The sequence below is a fragment of the Sapajus apella genome, unplaced genomic scaffold (assembly GCF_009761245.1).
Source record: "Sapajus apella isolate SASKATOON/1434 unplaced genomic scaffold, GSC_monkey_1.0 scaffold37, whole genome shotgun sequence".
NCBI lineage: Eukaryota > Metazoa > Chordata > Mammalia > Primates > Cebidae > Sapajus > Sapajus apella.
The window spans coordinates 8,361,473-8,383,707 of NW_022436977.1; the positions used below are offsets into that span (position 1 = coordinate 8,361,473).

The 22,235-nt window shown below is 36.2% G+C and overlaps 1 protein-coding gene and 1 long non-coding RNA gene across 9 annotated transcripts in view; both read right to left on the minus strand.

Annotated features, from left to right (window-relative positions):
- Nucleotides 1–22,235, minus strand: part of TCF12 (transcription factor 12) — a 370,182-nt gene that overhangs the window by 156,025 nt on the left and 191,922 nt on the right. The gene's annotated exons all lie outside the window — the stretch shown is intronic.
- LOC116564547 lies at nucleotides 1,503–21,096 on the minus strand. Its single transcript, XR_004274960.1, has 3 exons — nucleotides 21,060–21,096; nucleotides 16,721–16,722; nucleotides 1,503–1,571 (listed from the first exon to the last, which is right to left on the minus strand). It is a non-coding gene; the product is annotated as an uncharacterized LOC116564547 (long non-coding RNA).

The following is a 22,235-nucleotide window of genomic DNA, read 5'->3' on the forward strand; positions in this document are numbered from 1 at the left end:
GTGGAGAATTCTGGAGAAAAAAGGTGACAGCCTGATTTAAATATTTGAAGGGCTGGCCGTCACAGTTTGGTGTGATCCTTAAAACATGTTGGGAAAATTCTAGAGATTGATTTTTTACAAAACACATCATACACACCCACCAGAGATATGCGAAGATTAGATAACTACCTGGAGAGAGAATAAGTACTACATTATTAGAGATGTTCAAAGCACAGATTGAACAATACTTTGACAGAGATGTAAAGGCAGGCAAAATGGCAAAAAAGGGAAGTACTGGACTTGAGGTCAGAGGTCATAACATATTAGTTAAAACCAGATTGCAGAGTAAGAGAGGCCCAGATTTTCAATGCAGCAAGCCAATTACCTCAGCATCAGTTTCCTCAAATGCAAAATAAAAATTTTATTTATATCTCATAGAATTTGAATTTAACTCATTAATATACAAAAAGGCTATCCCACTATGTGTCCCAAATAAATACTTAAATAAATGCTATCTATAATAATTACAAAACACCTTGTAATCAGCAGGCCCTATGTGATGGAAGGCTTTACTATTAGACCTTAGATCTATGAATGCAGGAACCTTATCAAACTTGTTTTCTTGGTTTCCCCAGTCCTTAGCATAATGCCTGGCACTGAGCACATGACTTATAACTATTTGTTGAATAAAAGGAGATTAAAATATTAAAGGGTTGTTGGATTATGGACCTTTTAAGGTTCCTTCTGATCCCGATAATGTCTTTATGAATCTGACTACGCTAGGTACTTCATAGAAATGGAATCATACAGTATTTGTCTTTTTATGACTGGTTTATTTCACTTAGCATACTCATTCAATTAGGACATTATGAAGATCCATCCATGTTAACAGCATATGTCAGAATTTCCTTTCTTTAAAAGGCTGAATAGTATTTTATTACATGCATCTACCACATTTTGTTTATCTATTCATCCATCAACAGACACTTGGGTTGCTTCCATCTTTTGGTTAACTGGGAATAATGCTGATATGAACATAGGTGTACAAATGTTTCTTTAAAGATCTTGCTTTCAGTTCTTTTGGGTATGTAACCAGAAGTAATAATGCTGGATCATATGGCAATGCTGTTTGATTTTTTGAGGAATAAACTGTTATTAATTAAATGGCAAACTGCCTGTCCGATTCCTGTGGGAAAGAGGACTTCTACTACACTCCAAATGTTAATACTGATAATGACTGAATGACAGGACTGTGAGTGAATGAAGTTTATTGTCTCCTTTTTCAACTTACTGTAATTTCCAGATCATCAAAGGGAGCATTAGTACGTAAACAAAAGAATGAAATCACATATAGAGTTTTTTTGCTACTATTACTTTTTTCGTGTGTCACAGCAAATGCTTAAAAATATTCCTAGCCCCAAGGCCGGGCGTGGTGACTCACGCCTGTAATCCCAACACTTTGGGAGGCCGAGGCAGGTGGATCAGTAGGTCAAGAGATTGAGACCATCCTGGTCAACATGGTGAAACCCCGTCTCTACTAAAAATACAAAAAATTAGCTGGGCATGGTGGCGCGTGCCTGTAATCCCAGCTACTCAGGAGGCTGAGGCAGGAGAATTGCCTGAACCTGGGAGGCGGAGGTTGCAGTGAGCCGAGACCGTGCCACTGCACTTCGGCCTGGCTAACAAGAGCGAAACTCCGTCTCAAAAAAAAAAAAAAAGAAAAATTCCTAGCCCCTAAACATAAGTGCAAGCATACAGCTGTAATGCTTTTTTTTTTTTAGTTGAAAGAAGTAAACATCAGAGATTTTTTAGTGTTTGCAAATAAAAGTGATTCCTAGGTAGGTGGAAGATCTCCCTGGTGGTTTACTTAGGCAGGAGCAAAGCCCTGTATAATGACTTATAATATTAATCTTCCAGGGAAAGTACTAAAGTTTGCCTAGTTCAGATAATCTATCTCCTGCTCCCAATTATTCGAATCACTGCTAAGCCCCTTAAACTGTTTAGGGATTGATAGTAACAGGCAGTTGAAATCTAGTTATATGTATTACGATTTCTAAAACATCTATACAATCGGACGTTAGGTCTTAGCTTTGGAAATTTAGTGTATGCAATTAATAGCCATAAAATGGATTACAAAAGATCATCATTCTTGTGGTACAATGAGCAAGAAATTTTAGAGCAGAGGAAATAAGGGGACAGAGATTATGAGATTACAAGAGCAAGAGAAAAGGATAGTGGAGGGGAAAGAGTAGCTAGAAAGAGAACTCAAGGAGAGATGAGAAGGGAGAGAGAAAGTCAGACTGAGACTGACAGAATTAACTTTTCCTAAAGCACAGACTAATGTATCTAGGAAGTCTAAATATGGTCTTATCTAGAAGACTTCTCAAGGTCCTTTCTGGAACTGAAATTATGCATAAAGCTTAATTTTAACTCAATTTCTCAACCAAAATAAGTAAATGATCTCAGCTCCTGGTTAATATAATCATATATTTGCTTACTTAAATTTTCTTAAATTTCTGAAACATTAGTTACAACATTTTAAACCTAAAATTTTGATCATTTAGTAACGGCAAAACTCTCAATAACTGAAAACATCAACTGGTAGCACGCATTTGAAAAAGAAACAACTATAGAATGGCTTATAATGAAAATACCTGCTCATTTGCTTTTCATCTATTAACCCCAATAAACGTGGTTAGGTCTCTTCTAGCCCTATCTCTTTCTGCCAACTACCTTATTTTAGGTGTCTCCAAATGAACTCTTTTGAGAATAAGTCATTTTAAAAATAAACAGCTGCCCTCTTACTACAACTGGTTGCTAGAATGGCTTATAAAGTGGAATATATCAATTACTCCTCTAAACTTTACACTTTTCCTATGGTTAGATAGGAAACAGATACAATTATCTGTGAAGTACTTGTCTGGAATAGCCATAGCAGTTGCCCAAATTTCCACTGAAGACAGTATATTCCCCAAGCAAACCCACAACCCATGACTTCTGAAGGGTTTAAGGCAGGAATAGTTAACAGTGTAAGAGAAGAAGGCTTTAAGGTAAGGCCCATTCCAAGCTTAGAGAAAGCTTCTTCCAAGATCTGATTTAAACACTGAAACTCAGGCTCAGCAATGTTAAATGAAAAAACATGCAAAACAGAAATCTTTAGGTAATACTGAAATGTCATTTTAGACATGAGCATCAAAGTTTAATCTCATGAAATATTCAGCCATCAGTAATGTTAGCAAGTAAAAGTAAAATGGAAAAACTGAAAATTCTTCTCTTTTGCCTGTCTTTGTTCTCTACCAAGGGGAGAACTGGCTTAAAGATGGGCCACTGAACAGAAAAAAACAAGTAGAACTGGTGGTAATATTCTTTTTTTTTTTAGAATGAGTCTCACCCTGTCACCCAGCCTGGAATATAACGGCGCAATCTTGGCTCACTGCAGCCTCTGCCTCCTGGGCTCAAATTGAGTCTCCTGCTTCAGCCTCCTGAGTAGCTGAAATTACAGGCACCCACCACCAATCCCAGCTAATTTTTATATTTTTAGTAGAGACAGGGTTTCACCATGTTGGCCAGGCTGGTCTCAAAATCCTGATCTCCTGATCCGCCTGCCTCGCCTCCCAAAGTACTGGGATTCCACGCATGAGCCACGGCACCAGGCCTAATATTCTTTAAGTCTTTCTTATAAGCATGGTACCTCAGAATTATAATCTCTGCCAATATAAAAATAAACAAAACATTTGCATATTATTACGCTCCACAAGTGAAACAAATGTTGACAGCAATTGCAGAGTCACTGTATTATGGAAGCAATGCCATCACCACCAAATATCAATAAAATATATTAACTTCTTCAACTATTCCTACATTCTAGGTTAATCCACAAATATTTTTAGAAATATTTTAAGCAATTTAGATGAGCAACTTCTAAAATATTTTATTTGAATACCACAGATATTTTTTCAATATAATGTTTATAGCTGTGTCAAACTTTTACCTAAATAGAAAAAAAAATATTTAATTATTCATTAACATATTCTTTGTAAATTACAATATTTAAAATACATGGGGGAAATGTGTTTTATTTATAAGCAATGCTGGGTATCGCATTAAGAAAACACTGCCAGGAACAGTGGTTACTGTCTCTAATTCCAGCACAGTGGGAAGACAAGGCAGGCATATCATTTGAGCCCAGGAGTTCAAGACCAGCCTGGGTGACATGGGAAATCCTGTCTCTATAAAAATTAGCTGAGTGTGGTACTCCTAGCTACTCAGGAGGCTTAGGCAGGAGGATCACTTGAACCTGGGATGTAGAGGCTGCCATTAGGCATGACAGCACCACTGCACTTCAGCCTGGGTGACCGTGAGACCTCGTCACTAAAAAAAGAAAACATCTATTATGAAATAGAGAAAAAGAGATCTTCAAACCTCAAATACTTATTTTTGATGTCTCTGAAAATTTTACTGTTTCTTTGAGGGTAAGTTCACATATTTCCTTTATATGTAATTAGTGTGAGATAATACACTAGAAATTGATACCTATTTTTCATACCTTGGAATGCAGAGATAACAAATACAGATTGATCTGTTAAAAGCTGTGACTTAAATAATGGGAATTATTGTTTTTATGTTCAAACATTTAATCCATGGTTATGATAGGCTACTGTGACTTCATAAGAGGCATATAGAGAAAACATCTCCCAAGAGCAAAGAAAAAAAAGAAAGCATAGTGTTCTACATGGCCTCCCAGCCTAGTTTCCTTCTTACTTCCAGTGTTTTTTGACACAGCAAAGATGGTTAAAAAGCTTGGCCTTTGACTTCTGTATATGGCCCACGTACTCAAAATAAACTTGCAAAGATGTTAGCAATTTTTAGTATTTAGAGGGTGCAAGAAATAGCTGTCTTTATCAACTGTGCTCAGAGACAGCACATTACACCTAATGTTTCAAGGAGATTGTGGATCAATATTATAGATCAATGATTTTATTTAGACAAATTATAGAATTCTACGTAATTTAATTGATGACATAAACTCTATATTCTACCTAAACACAGTGGGAGATAAACAAAGATCTAAATTATTTAAAAAGAAAGTTAAAATAACCAAGTCAGCTAGTATTTTAGCATTTCAAGCCTGTTTAATGAAGAAAGTATTCCAGATTTTTTTTCCCCTCTAACTGAGCTGGAATAGATGTCAGTTCTTAACAACAATGTATTTAAACATTCTGGGTAACTAACCTTGGGTTACAATGATCATTCTGTCAAAGTGGCTTTTAGTTTCCTTATTCCCACCAGATAAACTAAGACTAACTTTCACAGGGATACATACAAAACCAAGAAGCCAACACTCAGCAACTTTATCACTGCTTAGCAAAATAACAAACCTTATCTTCTATACTGTATGTGATATACTGCAGTTAAAAAAAGGCATGGATACTTTTTAAAAAAGGTTTTCTATCTCAAATCTTACAAATCCAATTCATCTCAGAGAGGGCTATTATTTAATAAGCACTACGAATTTCAAAACTGACACTGCTTGATCATTTATGTCTACAAACCTGAGATATTTGTAAGGTTGATACAATTTTCTAATCTTGAGAGGAAAATTCATTTTGGATACTACTGTAAAGATAAAAGCAGTATCAGCTTAAATACACCATGGCTTCAATGTGCTAAATATACAAAATTAGTCTCTTTCACAGCATTTGACAAAAAAAGAAAGAAAAAACTGCACAGAATCCATGTTTCCATTTGAACAATTTTCCCTTCTTTGTTTACTTTTTAATATTTTGATTCTTTTTTAAAAAGTTCTTTTTCCAATTACAGGAAGGAAATAAAAAGAAATGCAACTCTTTCATGTAAAGTAAATCCATCTGGATGTTTGCTGCATCCCATAGTATAAACCTGTGATCCCCAACCAGAATGAGTTATAGTAAAGCTGCAGGCAAAATTGTCTCCATATACCACAATCCATTATCCCTGTCAAGTTAATGTTCCATGTTGAGCCATATGGCACGGGTACACATTCAACAAAGGAAATTCCTTAAACTTGTTATAATCAGCACTTGCAGTCATCCAAAAAACTGACATAAACAGCTTTATTGTGTTTAGTGCATTTCAGTTAATATCCATGACAAAAACAGGAAACAGTACAGGAAAAGGGGGAGGAACGTGGGGGTGCACAGCTATTAAAAAATACACAAAAAAACCCCTCAAACTGTACATTTTATAATTTGATTTTTTTTCCCTAAGCAGGTGATTTTCAATTACAGTACGCTCCAACCTCTTGACAATGATCCACTGGGCCAGATTTAAATGAGAGAGAGAAAAAAATTAATGGCATCAATTTTCCATGGTATGAGCAAATCTAAATCTTGAAGTCTTAATCGTATCTGATTCATATAAGGCAGTTCTGGCAAAATAATGAATGATCTGAATTTTCATGTTTGTTTTCTTTCTACAGTTGTCTCATAATTGCTGAAATCTAATGAAGCTTCATTAAAAAAATAAGGCAATTTAAATAAAGTATCTTTATATGCATTAAGTGTAGGTCACAAGTGAATCACGGGCTCCCAGACGCCTTTGGTACCTGGCGCAGCCCTGCACATCAAATTCCAGTCAAGGTACAAGTAGAGCAGAACTTCATTTCAGCCCCCGCAGTGACAACAATAAAACGCTGAGAAAACACACTATCAAATACTGAACTCAGCATCAATTTCTGTTAATTACAGCCTTGTCAGCAACGTGATTATTCAAACTCATGCAAATGTTAATGAGGCCTTATTTGCATATTTATTTTTTCCTTTGTTGAAATGTCATTGATTATTACATTCTACTATGATGAATGTGGCTGATGATGTGCTCTGATATGTAATTAGTCATTAGGTGGAATGAATAGATCAATTATGAAAAAGGACTAAGATTAAGAAATATCAAACAAGACCGCCCAATATAACTATAGAATCTTTTTAAAAAAAGAACCTAATAAATAATTTCTTGACATTTAAACTGCAACATCAGTAGTTTTCAATAAATAAAACACTACTCTTGTGAGGTTAAATGAAAGCTTAAAAATACATCAGTACTCTGATAATCCAATTATGATCACAAAAACCATCTTTTAAAAAATTGCAGATCACCTCAAGTGGCATGTCAAAACAACAGCAAAAAAGAACAGATTTTGCTTTAAACTTCCACAAATTACAAATATAGAAAGTGTAATCTAGTATGAAGAGGAGGTAGAAATAGGTAAAAAGAGAAAGGCATGTAATATCATAGACAGAAGGAGTAGGAATGTGATGAAGAATGACTACCTTTACACAAGGCAAGGCAAGCAAAAACAAACTCCTTCATATCCCAATTTGTTCTTAGAGGAAAAGGATTATTTAGCTTCTGAAACTGTTTGCTGTAACTATTCAGCCAGCACTTGCTATTCACAGATGGAAAAAAAAAAAAAAAAAAAAAAAAACACATTACTGCAGACCAGATGGGAACATTCCACATGACCAAACCAATCAATCACCTCGGTGGGGCGCAGGTGCAACACAGCCGTGTAGCAACACACCATTTCACAGTCTATCGGGCACAAACACATGGCCACCAATCAATGGCACCCTGAGGACCTCGGAGGGGGCAGACTCTCTGGAGTCTTACTGGTCCATGCCTGATGACTTCATAATCACACATCATTTCATTCACTAGAGGATACAAACTAGCATTCTAATAACCTTCTACTGAAAATGGTCATGTTGTGCATATTAATACAGGGCTGTTTCGAGTGAAGCAACTGACTTTACACGGCAGGCTAGGCGAGGCATGCAGGGCTGAAACAACCTGAAGCTAGAAACTTCTTCCTATTCGAAGATGGCTATTCTGTTCAGGCTGAGATCAATGGTAACATGACTCATTCCGCCACATAAAAGTTGGCATGCAAGGCTTGTATCCTACACAAAACAACTGTTAAACAATAGCATGCTTGAAAAGATAAAGGACAAAGAAGGATGAAAGTAAAAATGGTAGTTGGTAACTTTGTATGAAGAATAAAAAGACTTTGCATCCTTCTAAAATAGCCTAACTGAAACTAAATTGCAAATAAAAATCAGGTGACCATGAATAAAATTTAAATGTATAGTCATTGGCTTTGTTTTCCTCACATTTTCTTGGTGTTTGTGGGATGACTCTGTATAGTGCACAATTACAAGAGAAGATAAAACAGAACAATTTTCAGCAAACACTGCTATTATTTTACAAAGGCAGAGCTCCATGCTCTGTTAGGTAGCATCCACCAAGCTCCTGTCAGCTCCTTTCATTCAGAGAGGATGTAGGCAGGGATATCTTGGAAACTTAGCACTTTAAATAACTGATTGACTATATGCCACATAGTCATACAGAAGACCCAACTTAAAAAGAAAAACCAGGAAAAATAGGTTTCATCTTAAAAAAAACCAAAGCAGCAAACTCAAATCCTTGGTGGGATGAAAATGGGCATACATGTTTTTAACCACTAGATTTCTTTGATAATTAAGAGGGCAATTTGGTACCTTACAGGTCCTGAGATTCCATTAGGAACATTAATCATCACAGCCAGAGATCATGTGGACAGCAGTGTAACGCATGTAGCTGAATCTGAATTGACCCTTTGACAACCCTGAAAGTTGACTTGGGTGATTAATTTTTGTTGCCAATATGTTTATTTTCTCTCTCTCAACATCATCTAGAAAAATCTAATTATTTCTCATTTCAGATTTGGATTCCGGATACATAAGTATTTACTTGTAGATATAAATACTACACTTTGCACAAAAGGCTAACAGCGATTATATATTCTACAGTCTAAAAGAAAATAAGTACACATTTGATGAAAATATGCCCGCTGTAACAGAGCTTCCCTTTGGGAAAGAACTCTAGTGATTATTCAAAGTATTATTAGTATTATTTTTATTTATTATTATTGGTTTGTTTGTTTTGCTCTGTCACCCAAGCTGGAGTGCAGTGGCACAATTTTAGTTCACTACTACCTAGAATTTCTGGGCTAAGGTGATTCTCTAGCCTCAGCCTCCCAAGCAGCTGGGACTAAAGGTACATGTCACCATGCCAGCAACCAGCAACAATATTCTTATTCCACAGAGACAGCTGGCAAGATAAACTCACTGGTGGTTTACCGTAAACCATTCACTTTAAAAAGCATACCTAACTTCTTTTGCAAATCTTAAGACTGGAAGAAGATACAAGACTCACATCAGAAGACTCAGATTCTACTTAAGGTTTTTAGTATTTGTTGCGTAGCCTTCATGAGATCAAATTATACCAAAGACTTCAATTTATTAATCTGTAGAATGATCAGAGAGGACCCTGAAGTCTCTTGTCATTTATGATCTTCCTTTGAGTCCTGACATAATTTTAAAGGCTCTGTCTAGTCATCTTCAAAGTATCATGTAGGGAAGAAGAGATCAAATGTGCCAGTTCCAAAAGTACAGCAGGAAAAGCATAATGAGATATACTTATTGTTATAAGTGGTCATTTAAAATTGATGATGAGTGATTGCTCTTATGAGGATACAAAGACAACCATTCCTTTAGTTTATAGAAGTATTAGTAAATAAAAACAATATTGGAGCTGAAGTTTTCTTGCTTTATAAACAGAGTAACACCACCCATCCCCCAACAACCTAATAAAAAGATCATAAAACTTCTCCAAACAATTTTCTGTAGTAACTAACACACAGGTTGAGCTTTTCATGCAATAGCTTGGTTAAAGCTCAAAATAATGTAGATTACACCCATTCACCAGAAATTGAAAAACCTAAAGAGCAGTGACTGATCTCATGAAATCAACAGTCAGAATTAAACAGCATTTAAAGCTGTTAACCACCAGGTTTATCTTGTGTGACTACCAAAAGACATTTTTCTCTCTTTTCTGATTACAAATTCAATCCTATGTGAAAGTACCTATGTTTGAACCTTTTGCCCCAAAGACATAGAAAATATATTATTTAAAATATCTGACAATAATGCTCTGAAAAGCAAAATAGAAAACAGAACCCTCACTTTTTAACTACCGTGAATACAGAATTAAATAAAAAACAACACAGAAAGGTGAGGAGGGAAGCTCTGGAATCAGAAAAATTTGGTTTAAATCCCATTTCCATGACTTATTAATTTTGTGACTTTTGGACCAGTTACCTAAACCTTCTAAACTTCAATTTCCTGATTTGAAAAATACAAATAGTAATTCAGGCAATACATACAACTCATGAGTTATGAAGATTTTATGAGCTAATATATGTAGTACTTAACAACATGTGTAACACAACAAGCACATTTTCCATTATCATTTAATACTAATAATTAAAAACAGACTAATTTGAAAGTAAAACCAGAAAAAAATGAATCTCTTTAATGCTCTACTTTCAGTTCATAAACAGTTCTGATCCCAACTCTGTTGTTTGTATTCCTCAGCTGGTCCCCCGATAATACATGCTAGAGAATCTGAATTTGCAAAATCCTGCCAAAAGACTAGAGGTTTCTCTTTGGTCTAGAAAGATTTCTTATATTTTTTTCATTTCTCTGGAGTTGTGCAAAGTTAAAAAAACAAAAACAGAAGTCAATATGCACATCATTTACAGATGCTGTCTCTCTAGAATTCACACACACACAAAAAAAAACCAAAATGGCCAACAATCAATGTTAGCTGTCCTTCTCACTATAAACTACATTTAAAAACAGACTAGTTTTAAGGTAATAACATCATCTGGAAACCAGAGTTCTTCAACCATTCAAGCTGAAACAGCCTTTCGTGGTCATGTATCAAGACATTCATCCAAAATTGAGCCTTTCATCTGTTAAAGACATTTTATCCTAGAGAGGTCAAAGTAAGGAAAACACAGTTCCTCAGGTACATTACATTTCAAATGAATTTAAAGAGAGAGTCTATTAAATTCAATTCCTTGAAAAAAAAATTTTTTTTTTTTTTTGAGATGGGGTTCCACTCTTTTGCCCAGGCTGGAGGGTAGTGGCATGATCTCAGCTCATTGCAACCTCCGCCTTCTGGTTTCAAGGAATCCTCCTGCCTCGGCCTCCCAAGTAGCTGGGATTACAGGTGCCTGCTACTAAGCCCAGCTGTTTTTTGTATTTTTGGTAGAGATGGGGTTTCACCATGTTGGCCAGGCTGGTCTCAAACTCCTGACCTCGTGATCCATCTGCCCCAGCCTCCAAAAGTGCTGGGATTACAGGCATGGGCCACAGCACAAGGCCGAAAGTATTTTTAAACAAATCAGCTACTTTTGCCTTTACAGCAAAGATATGAAAGACAGTATCACATACAGTAACTAAGTTTACCTACTCCAAGGAGCCATTTAACAGTGGAGGAGCATAGGCAAAAAGGAGGAGTTGTTGGGGGAGTACAGTGTTGAATCTAGTAGGAATGTAAAAAATCTGCATTTGAATCTAGCGTTCACAAGCTAACTGTCAGGTGAACCCTGGTGAATTACTTGTGTGTCTTCTCTCTAAGTCTGTTTCTTCATCTGTGAAACTGGAGACAGAATGGGAAAGAAGAAATTAACGTTTAGTAAATGTCTTCTAAGTGTTAGGCCCTGTGCAAGGGATTAGATACATCTTTTTATTACATCATTCTCAAAAACAAGGCAAGGCCAGAACCACTATCTCCATTTCAGAAATTCACTAAGTCTCAAATAGGGCTTCCGCCAAAGAAGATATACAAGCGGTCAATAAATCCACGAAATTATGCTCAATATATACTTGACACAGGGTCTTACTCTGTTGTCTAGGATTGGAGTGCAATGGCGCCATCAGGGCTCACTACAGCCTTGACCTCCCCAGGCTCAGGTAATCCTTCCACCACAGCCTCACCAACAGCTGGGACTACATGTGTGTGCCACCACACCTGGATAACTTTTGCAGAGATGAAGTTTTGCAAAGTTGCCCAGGCTGGTCTCAAACTCCTGGGCTCAAGTGATCTGACTGCTTCAGGCTCCCTAAGTGTTGGCATTATAGGCATAAGCCATCGCAGCCAGCCTATATTCAGTATCAGTCATTAGAGAAATGCAAAACCTCAAAGAGATTTTCATACCATTAGGATGGCTAAAATAAAAGAAACGGACACATGTTGGCAAAAATGTGAAGAAACTGGAACCTTCATAAGTTGCTGGTGGGATTGTAAAGTGATGCAGAACCACTTTGGGAAAACGTTTGGCAATTCCTCAAATGGTTAAACACCAGAGTTATATTACCTGGTAACTCCATTCCTAGGTATACACCCAGGAGAACTGAAAATATGTCCATACAAAAACTTGTACAGCAAGTTCACAGCAATATTACTCTAATAGCTGAAGAGTAAGAGCACTCCAAATCTCAGTCAACTGATAAATAAATAAAATGTGGTATATCCATACAATGGAATATTATTCAGCTATACAAAGAAATGAAGTACTGATTATGTGACAGAACAAAGATGAATCCTGAAAACATGCTAAGTAAAATGCCAGTCACAAAAGACCACATATTATGTGTTTCTATTTATATGCAATACCCGGTATAGGCAAATCTATAGAGACAAAAAAACTGTTGCCAGGAGATGGGTGGAGGGAATACTAAGAATTGACTTTAATAGGTACGAGGTTTCCTCTCGGGGTAACAAAAATGTTCTGAAATTAGAGGTAATGATTACGCAACTCTGAATATACTAAAAACCCTTGAACTGTATACTTTAAAAGGCTAATTTTATGATGTGATATTTTTCAATAAAACTATTATTAAAAACACTGAAGTAGAGAGAATTGTAGTTACTGAGAAAGAACAAAAAGCCCACTGAATTCTAAATATTTACAAATGGCAAAACTTCTCACAGAGTTGTGAAGATTAAATGAAGAGAGCAAAAGCACTTCACATGGTGCCTAAGACAACAAAAGGTTCTTAATAAAACGTGACCTCCTTTTTCCTTTGTCAAATGCAGAAACAAATGAAGTTAAATATGATCTTGATTCTAACTTGATAGCTTAATAAAGCTACCTGTTTTCTGTCATCTGAACAGCAAAAAAGGAGTACAATTACATGTTTATAGGTGTATAGTAGGAAAATCAGTATATACCTATCATTAATATAAAAGAAAATGGACTAACAGCCCACACTTGAAGCTGACATAAATAAAATGAAAATATGACAAAGGAGTTACGTACAACTCCACAAAACTCCAAGGAATCCCTTCCAAATCAGTTAATCATGGATCATGTCAGGAACAGAGTTGTATCCATGAACACTATATCCCTCCTTTTTAAAAAAGAGCATTGTTGTTAAATGAATTTGGTAAGCTAATAATATGGTTCTAATTTCAGAATTAGATATTTTGATGCCCAAGAACAGTATTAAAATGCCAAAACAAATAAGCAAAAAACCTGTATTCCATCCCATTAGATGGTGCCCCTGAGAATTTTAACAGTGATCAAAACAGTACCCTATATGCCAATTAATTCATCAAGCCAGTTAATAGTGAAGAATAAGTAGAGACAGCTCTTCCCATGGGGCACCATAACCTCTAAGAAGAGTTCTCTGTACGTATTCTTATAGTTTCATTGGGAGTGGCTATTCAGTAAATAATTTTTACTACTGATTATTAACTACATAATCACACTCATTCACTCAACATTTCACAAATACTTCTCAAACTCAGTAAGTGCACTCACTTTGTTTAAATTGGTACAGGAAGCACTGGGAAGATATTCAGAATCTGAAATGTAAGGATATGAAATAAATTTCTGTGTAAACAGTGACAATATTTATATGATAAATGCCAGTCTATTATAGGTTGCTTTTACTTATGTGAACTATGGATGACCAAAAACTATTAACAATGAAAATATTAACCATTTTGTCTCCTCAAAGTTTAGCAGAACTTCTCGTATACTGTAGTTGTTTTATAAATATTTTTAAATGTATGATTAAAAAAAGAAGAAAAAGTACAAGAGGGGTAGGCGAGGTGGCTCACGCCTGTAATTCCAGCACTTTGGGAGGCCGAGGCAGGTGTATCACCTGAGGCCAGGAGTTCAAGAACAGCCTGGCCAACATGGTGAAACCCCATCTCTACTAAAAATAGAAAAATTAGCTAGGTCTGGTAGTGGATGCCTGTAATCCCAGCTACTCAGGAGGCTGAGGCAGGAAAATCACTTGAACCTGGGAAGTGGAGGTTGCAGTGAGTTGAGACTGAGCCACTACACTCCAGCCTGGGCAGCAGAGTGAGACTCCACCTCAAAAAAAAAAAAAAAAAAAAAAAAAAAAAAAGAAGAAGAAATAAAAAGAAAGAGTACAAGTGAAGACTAAGAATGCATTTACTGTTTTGATTTGTTTCCATGAAGAAAGGACCCTGCACATGCTCCCACGACACAAAATAGCTACAATGGACAGATGAAATTATGGCCAATTACGAAGAATCTTGATAATCTATAGTTTTTGTATACTGCCTTGTCACAGAAAATTTCCATTAAATATTAACAAATACGTAGCATAGAGATCTTCACTGTGACCATTTGGGAATCACTGGGGAAACCAGATATTAAGGGACATCAGATAATAAAGCAACATTGGTAAAGATACAGGCTGGTTTAGGGCAGGTACATCGATGATAAAAAGATGGAATCTGACTAAGGAGCCAAAGACTGACATTATCAGAGAAACATATTTAACTTACAGCAACTGAGGTTTTGCCAATATGCAGATTAAAGGAAGGGTTTTGGTTTTTTGTTTCTTAAAGCAATATGCATGAGCATTGATTCTCCAATAGAACTGAACAGACCATGTTATACTGGAAAGGATGGAGAGTAGAGATCATGAAATCTGAAAAACTCAGTTAGCTTTTTGGTTTTATAAGTAGAAAGGAAGTTTCGACCAAAATTTTCCTAATAATATTATAAAGATGACTCAACAAGAAAGCATCTTTGAAAAAAAACACCACACAAATAACAAATTACTATAGATTGTTGAGGTCTCAATTTAAAAAATCAGATACTTTTGGTTTTTTTGGGCGGGGGGGATATGATTTCACTCTGTCACGCAAGTTGGAATATACTGGCGCAATCTTGGCTCAGTGCAACTTTCTCCTCCCGGACTCAACTCATCCTCTCACCTCAGCCTCCCAAGCAGCTGGGACTACAGGTGCCTACCACCATGCCCAGCTATTTTTTTTTTTTAGTAGAGATGGGGTTTCATCATGTTGCCCATGCTGGTCTCGAACTCCTGGGCTCAAGTAATCTGCCTGTCTTGGCCTCCCAAAGTGCTGAGATTACAGGTGTGAGCCACCGCCCCCAGACCTAAAATCAGATTCTACATGTGAAGAAAACAAGCTGAGAATAGCTTCTATTTACAGAAATGTATGCCTTTTATTTACAGGGTTAAGAAATAATTTTAAATGTACATAACAATAAGCAGGAAAAATTTAAGTACAGCACATTCTGTCTTTACCCAAAACACAAATATTAATATTAAAGTCACCACTGTAAAGAGAGAACTTCTTGCTTTCTAGAAATTAACTATGTGTTACAAAGTAAAAAAGTAAAACTTAACTAGTCCACTACCATGGCTGTTCAGAAATTCATTGTTAGCTTGTCTAGTATTTTGAAGTTTAAGGGCTAATACATAATAACTTTCTATTTATTTATTTCATAAGTCTCATCACTCATTCTACCTGTAGGTTTGCCTGGGGTAACAGTAAGATAGTAATTGCTTCATTTGTTATTTGCCTTAAGTTAACTGGGTGCATCATATTACCAATTATAGCAGTAATCACATGATTTTACTCAGGCTTAATAGCTGGATCCACTATAATAAAACTTTAAAGTCTTTAGTCAATATTTTATTTTTAGGCATTACTAATGGATAAAGGAGAGCAAGAGCAGTTACATTTCAGGCCTCAAATCATACTTCGTTTTCTTAGGTTTCCCTGCATATAAAAGTTACAAGTAATTTTTCATAGCAATCTGGTGAGGATTGCTGAACCTGGGCATGAAAGCTTGGTTATCTGTCCTCAGTGGGATCTGTATCATCACTCCAGTGAAATTTCTGATGCAGCTGATAGTTTCTTCCTGCTAAGGCAATGCTTAGACATAAGTGGGGGGAAAAAGAAATATAATCAGGTTGATGTGACTAATCTAAGAAAAAATAAGTATTTTTAAGGGCCAAGACACTACATCTGGTAAAAATGTCAGTGCACTGACAGGATATTAGCAGTTGGAGGCCAGCATAGGGACTTCTCGAACATGACTGCCTGCATTTCTTCATTCTGTGGAAGAATGTAGCTGCTACCTGCAATACCTGGGAAGTATGGTAACATCCATGGCCACCAATCTAACTGGCTCCATGAAGAAGGCTCCTACCATACTGGCCAAGGTGAAGTCTACCAGAGTGCTCAGAATTCTACAAAGGATTACAGAGCCAAAGACACCCAAACATGCTCGTTCCTAAATTCCCTAGCCAGTCCCAGCACAGTTTGCCATAGCTGTATTATTTAATAGTTTCCTCACATCAATATTTTGCTTAAATCAAGTAATAGAAAAAGAAAATGATAAATCTTTGTGGAACAAAGTGGAATCAAAAACATGGAAACCAAAGTATATGAAAAGCTTCACTAGAACAGAATGGAAAATCAGCAGCATTTGCCATGAACGGAAACTTCCTGCTCTAGATTCTGAGCCTGAGGCCTTTAGAGGGGAGACTCAATAATTAAACCAGATACAGTTGCTCACATCTGTAATTCCAGCACTTTGGGAGGCTAAGGTAGGAGGATCACTTGATTTCAGGAGTTTCAGACCAGCCTGAGCAATATAGTGACACTGTGTCCCTACAAAAAAACACATTTTAAAAAATTAGCTGAGCATAGTGGTGCTCGCCTGTAAGTCCCATCTACTCGGGAGGCTGAGGGTGCAGTGAGCTGAGATTGTGCCGCTACACTCTAGCATGAGCAACAAAGCAAGATCCTATCTCAAAAAAAGAAAAAAAAAATTAGAGAAGTGGTAGAGCTGCCTTAGCAGCAAATGGAGATTGTCTACCTAGTTAGAAGAAATGACAGACTTTCAAATAAAAGACTTTAAAAGAATCTTACTATGGACCTTGCAGTTATTTAGCTCTGTGTCAGTATCCCAAATAAATCATTTAAAGAAATAAAAAAATTAAAAAAATTTAAACATTGTTAGCAGTGGTTTCAGCTTCAAAATAAAGCTCATTACCAAAAATAATGCTAATTATATACTTTCCATTGCAAAAGCCTCAGACTTTCATTCACTTAAAAATTCTTTTCATTCACACTCATTCACTTCATTTAAATCATCAAAGTCATGTAAAAGCAAAAATTTTCTGACATAGCAAAGAGCTAAAGTTTATATTAAACAAGAAAGAAACACACATAAAGGCAGGTTTATTATTGCATGTTTCATTGTTGTGAATGGCATCTGTCTTTTTTGCTTCAATGTCAGTCATTATTTTGCACAGTTTAAATGTTTATTTTCTCATCCACTCAACCTCCTTTTCATAATAATTTGAGACCTCTTTCCATTAAATTATTTTAAAAAGCTGTTTTTTAGTCTGCTGTTTGGTTTATTTTATGCAGAAAGACTAAATCCCTTTCAAATCTCTATTTGTTTTCCTACAACTAATGGACAAACACATCCTCAAATTTATGAGCCTGACTCTTACAAGGCTTAGTTTATGACCAGTTTGTAACAGATCTAATGAATATACATTTTTTTAAAAACTGCATTCCAAATTTAATTTTATTTAACATATATATTTCAAAGGTCCTAAAATATATATTTCAAAGGTCCATTTTTTTTTCCTGATTTCATTCTAAAAACGAAATCAGGAAAAAAAATGATGTGATGAATTGGTTCTTCCGGTGGTTCTCTTTGAAGCTGAGAATCTATAGTAGTAGTACAGCATTGTATTTTAAGAACATGTACTTTGGAGTCAGAGAAATCTGAGTTCTTTCTGCTTCCTCAATATAACTTAATAGCTGCTGAGGCAAGTTTGTTAGTTGACTTCTCAAGTTTGTTCCTATATCCATAAAATACTGCTGGTAGAAGAACTGAAGGAAATAATGAAGATAAACACTTGTTAGAACGTCTGGCTCACAGGTATGTGCTAAACAAACTGTAGTTACTAGAACATGATCATTATTATGAGAATTACATTCTCTTTCTGTTTTGTTTTTAGGCCACAAACATGAAGTTCAGTGATAATGTTTCAAGAAGTCAAACATGCACCTCTCCTAACATTGCTTAAGCTCTGATGAAGGGGACTTAAAGCTGTAACACAAGTCAAATTTTGTATTTCCTCAAAGGTTCCATGGGAAAAAACGTGGGGTGGGGGGAATCAAGCAAGACTTTAAAATGAGGTGATGTTTGAACAGGATTATGAAGGACCGGCAGGTTTAGGGTGATTTTTTTTTTTAAATTTATTTTTGTACAAGGGAACAAGGAGATGAAAAGCAGGAAAAGTGAAAACATTTTAGACAAAACAGCACACACACACACACACACACATATATACACATATACATATACATATACATGTACACACACACACACACAATATATATATATACATATATATTCCCCCACAAAACTCCAAAGAATGTTTCCTAAGCATTCCAGGAACAACAGAGCGGTATCCATGAATATTATTCCTTTTTAAAGAAGAACACTGTTAGACTATTTGTGCTGCTTAACAAAAATTCCATAGACTAGGTAATTTATAAACAATACAAATTTATTTCTCACAGTTCTAGAGACTGGGCAAGATTAAGGCACTGGCAGGACTGGCATCTGATATGGTTTGCTCTCTGCTTCCAAGATGGCACATTATTGTTGCATCCTCAAGAGGGAGGAATACTGTATCTTCACATATCAGAAGGGCAAGAGATACATGCTGTGTCCTCACAGGGTGGAAGAGTGGAAGGGTAAGAAGGTGTGCCTTTTGACCTTGAGTCACTTTCTAAGATATTAATCCCATTCACGATGGTGAAGTTCTCTCACAATTTAGTAACCTCCTGCAGGCCATCTATACCTTTTGATACTGTTGTAACGAGGATTAAGTTTCAACATAAATTTTGGAGGCGATACCATCATTGAAACCATGGCAAACAGTATAATTCAAGACTAGCAAAATAACCTCAGTTTCCATGTCAGTCATGTAGCCTCACTGGTAGATGTCATCATCTACACTGCCTCTGGAATGTATGTCAGCTCCAGACCACACCAAAACGCTACTACTTTCAGTATGAAAAACTGACATCCATAAAACTCCTGTTCCAGATTATCTTTCAGTATCAGCTCATTTGCAGAAGAGAGACAACAGGCATTTTCTTTTCTTGCCTTTTCTTTTTTTGAGACAGAGTCTCACTTATTCACCCATGCTGGAGTGCAGTGGTACAATCACGGCTCACTATAGCCTTGATCTCCTGGATGCAAGTGATCCTCCAACCTCAGCCTCATAAGTAGCTGACATTTTCTGAGCCCACTTAACAATCAAACTCTTCCAGTCTCTCATTAAAGTTGTCTGACTTCCCTAGACACTGCGATTGCTCACTCAGGTGGCTCTCACTAGAGATGAGCATTTACCAAAAACATTTTAAGAGAAAAATCAATATCTTACAGCTCCTACATGTAAAATTAGGTATGGTGGGGCATAGCAAAAAATACATAGAAATATAATTGTCTGTATAATATACATAGAATATACTGATAAAATTGTATTCTTCAAGAAGCTGGCAACTTAATAGGAGAGACAGACATGCACGCAAATAACTGTAACGAAAGCCAAAAACATACACACGACGGTAAGCCCTGAGATTTCATCAATGGCAGGGATCATATAATCTATCTACAGTTTAAAAACAGTTCAACAAAGAATTACTAAGCACCTGACATATATCAGGTATTGGATAAGGCCAAGGGAAGAAATGAATCAAGACACCCTATCTTCAAGAAAATTCCAGTCTAAAAGCAAGTACACACAAACAGCAAATTTCAGCATGACATGTATAGGGAGCCACAGACACAAGGGCAAGGGAGCACTGAATCCAAGTTGGGAGTTTAGGAAAAGCTAAAGCATGGGGTGAAAACTCCAGGATGACAAAGCCATAAATGCTTTCATTACCAATGTATATCCGAGTAGTTAACACAGTGTCTAGCAAATGGCAGAAATGCAGTAAGTGTTGATAAATGAACTGCCAGATTTAATCAGGCAAAGAAAGGTGTGAAGGGCTTTCCGGTTAGGGGAAATAGTGTGAAAGAAAGGCATGCAAACATAAAATACTTCTAACTAAATGGGTAATTATAAGCAGGTAAATAGTAGCAGGACCTAAGACTCATGACAAGAAATGACAGAAAATAAGGATGGGATATTTGAATACCCTGTATTTAGCTAACGTCATGAGACAGAAATAAGGTTGGTGGTCCAAAAAATTTTTAATGTAATAATGTAAACAACTGACTTTTTAAAAAAGAGATACAAAGTACTATGGGAAAGCCTAAGAGAAAGAGATTAATTTCTATTTAGTATCGCCAAAGGATCACAAGATGAATATTTACCAAGGATCTGCTAAATCAGCGATTTTACTGTGATTCCACTGCCCATTCCTTTATGAGTTACAATATTCTAAAATCCAAGGTATACAGTATCCATATGGAGTGAGGGCTGTTGGATAAAGTAAGAGGAAGAAAAGAGACTCTATTTCTTGATTTTGTTTCCAAATAATACAAGCATAAAAAAAGAAACAAATTTTACTAGCTGGTTTACAACTATACTAGAGTCTCAAAAATAGCATTTAGTATCCTGTCTAGTATGAAAAAGATACTTAAAAAAAAAAAAAGCAAAGCTGTGGGCCAGGTACAGTGGCTAGTGCCTAAAATCCCAGTGGTTTGGCAGGCTGAGCGGGGAGAACTGCTTCACATCAGGAGTTTGAGACTAGCCTGGGCAACAATGTGAGACCCTGTCGCTACAAACACTACCCAGCTCCTGACCTGCTGCTGCCTAAAAAAACCCCACCACTAGCCAGTCATGGTAGCTCATACTTGTAGTCTCAGCTACTCGGAGGCTGAGGCAGGAGAATCACTTGAACTTAGGAAGTGGAGAATGCAGTGAGCTGAGATTGCACCACTGCATTCCAGCCCAGCAATAGAGTGAGACTATCTCAAAAAAAAAAAAAAAAAAAAAAAAAGAAAAGAAAAGAAAAAGAAAACCCGTGAGGGTAGGCATGAAATAAATAGCCCTTCATTAACTGAAAATTCATGACTAATCTATCATAGTACATGATAAAACAAAGAAGTTATTCTGAGAGAGTGGTTGATAGATAATACATTATCTCCTTTGGGGAAAAAATGCTAGCTTTGAAAATCTGAATACTTTCTTTTAACTCTACCTTAAGGAAATAAATATCTTCAAGCAAACATGTATATACACAAATATGAAATTCAAGTGTGGCTAGTAGAAGAATTAAGTCAGTTTCTGGAATTCTAGCTAATAACTGTAAAGACACTTAGGTTGCCTTTACACTGGTTAAGACAAGAAAAACTTAAAAAGAAAACTATATTAGACATAAAAATCTGAAAATATATTGGCTGCTTGGATGTCTATGTCTGGTTGCTGAGGCAGAATCACCAGTGATTTGATCCAGAAAGGTAAGTCTCAAGAAGTAATACATATGTGCACATTTCAACCACTAACTGAAAAATCTATGGTAAACATTTTCCACAGGTAAAGTTCAGAAGGTTTTTGATAACTGGGAGGCAAGTTAAGGGTAACAGCACTGTCTAAAGCTTAAGGGAACTGGTAAGATGTCAAAATGTAATTCAAAAAATTTTTTAAAAAGATACTTCAAATAAAAAGCACACACTGCCGATTAAAAGTATCCATTAAAGGGAAGAAAGACCCTTCATCTGTATAGTTTTCTAGTGCAACTGCATCCAAAGTCTCAAGAGACAGTCAGTGATTCTTTAGCATGGGTTAACAGAAATAAATAAGAGTTAATTTGCTAAGACAAAATTCTTTCCTAATGAATCACTGCCCTTCAATCTGCTCTTTTATTTAACATTTACAAAGGTTGTTATTGACGTTTGCTGTATATCACTGCCAGGGGACCAAGCTGTGTCTGTGCTTAGAAAGAACACAATGGTGACAAGGCAGAGTTATAATCAACATAGAAGCTTGCCTTCCTCATACTGCCAAATATATCCTGGCCAAGCAACCTCATCCTAGACACTGCAG